Source organism: Sinocyclocheilus anshuiensis, unplaced genomic scaffold (assembly GCF_001515605.1).
Source record: "Sinocyclocheilus anshuiensis isolate Anshui unplaced genomic scaffold, SAMN03320099.WGS_v1.1 scaffold103, whole genome shotgun sequence".
Lineage (NCBI taxonomy): Eukaryota > Metazoa > Chordata > Actinopteri > Cypriniformes > Cyprinidae > Sinocyclocheilus > Sinocyclocheilus anshuiensis.
In genome coordinates, this window is record NW_015548201.1 from 1036176 (window position 1) to 1041839 (window position 5664).

Here is a 5664-nt window from a genome sequence, read left to right on the forward strand (position 1 = left end):
TATAATAATTTGTAATTGTATATACATTGTTGTGATTAATTGTGGCTGGAACAATAATGTAGCTGTAAAAATAGTTGCCTGCTGAAATTGAAATGTATATACATCTTCATCATGACTAGATAGACACGGTGAGTTTGTCTTTACTATAATGTTACACGTTAAATGTGATCCACCTCAAGTAACAATCCTGTCAGATCGTCCATCCTTTGAGTGAGTGTAACGTTACAGGTCGGCCGATCTGGTTTCGTGGTTAAAGTTAACCTTTTCGACATGTTTCCGTGTTGTTGTTGCTCAGCAATGGCATGGACGCGATGTTGTCTGGGGGTTTGGCAAAAAGAGAGTGGGACGGTGGGCGGTGCTCGGGGTGGTGACTGAAGGCGGTGACTGTGTAGTTCTGACGTCAACTTTTTACGGAAGTCATAACTTTTCATGAAAAATCACACCTACTTTATGGAGGCTGTGTGCATTTTACTGTGGACTGACATGTAAGAACATTTCTTTCTTTGAAAAATATGTCACATGTTGCTCTAATCTTATCTGGTCAACATACCAAAGAATCATCACCAATATTTAGCATTTTACAGCATTTAACATTTTTAGAGTCCAGAATTTATGAGTACATCAAGAAACTTCATTGGCCTCCTACACATCACTGAACTATATTTTGGGGGCAAATAAATAAATAAATAAAAATAAAATAAAATAATACTGTCACGCTGCACACACACGAGGGACGAGGAGACGCTGGAGAATATGTTGACAGGACTTTATTTGCATGAACCAAGGGAGACGAACACAGGAAGACGTTCACACGAAGACGTTCAACAGCGGACAGAGAACTAGGGACTGGGAACACTTTAAATACACACAGGAGGAGGGGATGACGAGACACACCTGGGATCAATGAACCATCATGGGGAACACCTGGGACAAGTTAAACATGGGAAAGGAACACCTGGGGAGCAAGACACAGACAAAACATAGAACAGAGTCTGACAGTGCCAATGTTTTATTGACAATATTGTATAAACTGTTACCTCAATGACATCCGCAAAATATCCTCAAAATGTTGCAGATAAAGTGTTCTAGCTTTGTTAATACATCACATTATAAAAACGTTTTATAAAAAACAATCCATCACCTCCGGCCTCAATGACATCCTTACAGTGCATCCGGAAAGTATTCACAACTTTTTCCACATTTTATATTACAGCCTTATTCCAAAATGGATTAAATTCATTATTTTCCTCAAAATTCTACAAACATACCCCATAATGACAATGTGAAAGAAGTTTGTTTGGGGAGCAAGACACAGACAAAACATGGAACAGAGTCTGACAAATACTAACTTTTGTAACTGCAATATAATAGAATGTTTTAATATTTATTTATTATTTATGTAAGTGTGTATTTATTTAATTATCTTTTTTTGAGAAATATGCCACTCGTGTTGCCACATGGTGTTCTGGAGGGGAAAAAAATTAACAGTATACGCCTTTAACTGTTCTTATAGACAATTTGTGTGCGTTTGATCTGTCCATGTCTTATACCAGTGAGAGTCAGCCTACCATTCTACAACCTTGTATTGTGTTGCAGTTCCGAATAAAGTTACTTGCCATGTCGTTAAAGCAAACTTTTACTCATCTTTGGCACTTATAAAGTGTTAATTTTTGACCCTTTTCACACATCAGTCCTGATGAGTCATAATACATCAGGTTACATCCTAAAAGTTTGTTATCCGTTGGATTGATCTTATAATACTTTCAGAACCAATTTAGCACCATCTCCCCCTAAGGATTAAATGCCATATAGAGTTTAATTAGATTCTATAGCTGCAAGGCCTAAAAAAATAAACACCAAAAGCAGCAATTTAAAATTTTTTTGTTTGTTTTAAAAGCAGCAATTTAAAGTATCTTTTCCCACTATACCTTTAAAAGGCAGAGTAAGCAAGAAAGAAACATGATTCATAAATACATACAATTATAAATAAAACAAGTTGAATTGTTGTTTATGAAATGGGCTCCTGAACCAGTGAACTATGAAACTCGTTCTCCTTTTTCTAATCTTCAGGTCATTGACCTTCAGAGAGTGTTTAGCCTGCCTGTAGTTTTGAGGGCACTGTGACATTAGTTCCTGTGTTGGGTTGACTGAAATTGGTTCAGGGAGTCAAAACACACAGTTTTGATTATGAACCATCTTTGTTTCCAACTCTGTCTTTCTTTTTAATAGTCTCCATTCACATTACTTGTACAACGGGACAAACAATCCATTTAGTGAATGCTCATCTATCACAAAATAGATTTCTTTAATATTACACACCAGAGGGTCGTTTTAGAAGATATGCTGATTTAATTTTCTTTCAGTCTCCAGTATTGTAAATAAATTTGCATGTGAGAAGAATGAAGTACCAATACTTCATCAATTCATCAAGTTCGCTGTTGATGGTGTAGTTCAGTAAGAGGTTACCACATCAGGGGGCTCATGATGTTCAAAGTCCTACTTCCCAGCTTTAAAAATATCCAATAATCAAGTAATAACATTAGAAACGAGAGAATATTATTATAATTATTATAATTTTTTCACAGGCCTTTTTTTTACTGCAGGTTATAGTTTCAGTTTTATAGGTTTAACAAAGCCGAAAACCAAAATCCCTTCAAGTACCCCCTGGATCCTGTGTAAGTACACCCTGGGGTACACTTGCCTGGTTGAGAATCACTGGATTAATTGGATTTTCAGTTATAGGACAGAATCCAGAAAAAATACACTTCTATTTATTTCTATCTTTTCCTCTAAGTTTGGGTGAATTTTTTCTGCTGTTGAAGACGGCAGCATCACCATACGGTGAACGGCGGGTAAGACATGATCAGACAAAAAAGGTGCCTTTCTCTGAAACACATGATCATTTGTGACAGTAACTTCTGAGAGAGACAGAATAAAAATGTCAAGTGCTCAAGACACATCGCCTGCAAGATCTTCATTGGGATCTTTCATATTCCAAGTGGTGACATCAAAATGCATAGAAAATGTAACACAACATGTCAACGCTTAAGCAGGAACAGCTTTTGGTGACAGTTCCTTGCCCAAATCAGTGGGTAAAGACACACACACACACACACACACACACACACACACACATACGTGTATATGTGTGTTTGAGAGGGAAGTAAGAGAATGTAAGTACTGACAGTCGATTGTTACTGCATGTGAATCCAAGTCTCTAGCCACTGTGCCTCCCCGTGTTTTTGCAATATAATTACAGTAATGACAGACTGTCTTTTGGCACAAAAGACATAAACATTTTCATGAGTTCATACTGAATTTATGATGTTTGTGCAACCTTCCTGAACAAGACCATCCATGTCTATAATACTTGAGACTGAGACTATGGAGTTCACATCCCATTTTAGTATTCACCATGTGTTTCTGTATAGGTTGAGGTATTGGTTTTATACTTGAAGGATATACCAGCAGAATAGTCAAATTCTTGAGCAAGCATAGAACTTGGAAAAAAATAGAGGCATATTTTACTTTTAGAGGTTCCTCGAACAACTGAATATGCTTTAATAAGCAAAACTCCACTGAAGAGGGTTGTGTTTCGGTTTGCTTGTTTTCCTGAAATCTTCCAAAGGAAAAAAAGCATGCAAGCTTGTGGTTTGTTTCTCTCTTTTTCTGTATTCTATACACTCTCTCCGGTTTAAAAAAATACGTATTTCCTACACTACACTTCCCGAGACAGTGTTCCTTTGTTTTATAAACAATACTATTGTGTAAGGCGGGCATAGACCTTGAGTGACACTGAATGTTTTATGAGGGGGGGGGAAACAGCCTGTTGTCCTGAATAAGCAAATTCATAATATTGTTGCTGTCAGATTGATTTCTCGGAGGCTGTCAGGCTTCTAGGGATGACTCAAAAAGTTTTAGAAAAGAATGATGCTTCATCCCTTTTTAATGCCTTCTCGGGTACTAGTTCACTTGCTTGAACTGAGATCTTAAAGGCATAGTTCACTCAAAAATGAAGCATTCTGTCATCCTTTCCTTATGTCGTTCTGAACTCGTATGATTTTCTTTCTTCTGTGGAACACAAAAGGAGCATTTTGAAGAACATACTGGCTATTTCTTCCCATGCAATTACAATGAATGGGAACTGCCACTTTTAAGCTTAAAAAAAGAACGCAAAGACACGATAAAAGACTCATACACTATATTCTAAGTCTTTAGACTTAGCCATATGATACCTTTGTGGGAGGAACAGAGAAAAATTTAAGTTGTTATTCACTCGTAATCTTTCTTGTGACACATAAGCCAGAAGAGTCAGATTCATGAATAAATCACTCAAACCAGATCAAATGGCTCATTGAACAGATCCAACTCAAAAGACCAATTAATTCAAGTATCAGGCATCACTTCTTCTGTCAGTATTTAGCTTCTCTTTAGTTCTGTATATATTTTCAGTAAATAATGTCTTTCATCAGTTTTCAGTCTGTTCCTCACATGAAGACTTAAAATATTGTGTGGCAGGGATCACATTCACCTTTATTATATTGACAACAGTGACCAGGATATTCATCAAACATTCTCTTTTTGTGTTAAGCAGAAGAAAGTAAGTCATACAGGTTTTGAAAGGCATGAGGGATGTAAATGATGACAGAATAGTAATTTTTGGATGAACTATTCCTTTATCTTAAATAAGACAGATTTCGAAACGATGGCAGTGTGCATGTGGAGCAAAAAGCTTGTCAAGGTAACCGCTAATGAAAATCTCTCCTATTCTGTCATATCCCCTCAAAGCCTGTCACATCAACACTTCATAATGACAACAGAGATGTCATAAAACCACAATGAATACCTCCTACACTAAATCAAACTGTTTCGTGTCAAGAGATCTCCGAATCTGTTGGAATATGGCAGGCCAATGATCTCCTAACTAAAGGGAATAATTAACCAGCATGTACAAATTGCATTCTATGAGTAGCAGAATAAAAACTCAATATTCAATATGCCATATCAGAGCTGGACCAAAAGGACGGCGACCTTCTGTACATTGCTCTTGTTCTCTATAGTTTGGTTCGCACATTTCTTTTTGCAGCTTTCATCTTTTTTCTCTTCTTGGACCCTGTCCATTTATCTGACCACATTTCCAGAGACATGTCAGATGGATATCGACAGACAGCCCAATCTAGTAGCAAGTGCAGATATTGTACACTCCACACATCCTGCTCATTCAATTCTAGGAAATTGGTCTTTTTGAAAAAAGCCTGTCATTATTTTGTCACGCCTTGTCCCAAGTGACATTTACAGCAAATAAGTCTATACCTGTCAAACGGCACAAAAAAAGGACTACTGTAAAGTCATGGAAGTTTTGTTGTTCCTCTTTTGTTTCGAAAAAAAAAATACATATACTGTCATATGTTTTTCTACAGGAGGAAAACGCGTAACAAGAGACTTTGCGCATTGCGTTCATATTCTGCTGTTCTGTGGCCACGGATTTGCGGATCTTGTCTTTTTCTTGCAGGACCATTGTACTAAATACTTATACTTGTATAGTACTTTCATTAGTTTTAATAAGTATTGCTTTTTATTTCTCCTCTTTCCTACTACTTGTTTCGCTTCTGTTTCAGTTTTTATAACCATTTCTTACTATGTGTAAGTTGTTGTTTTTTAGCA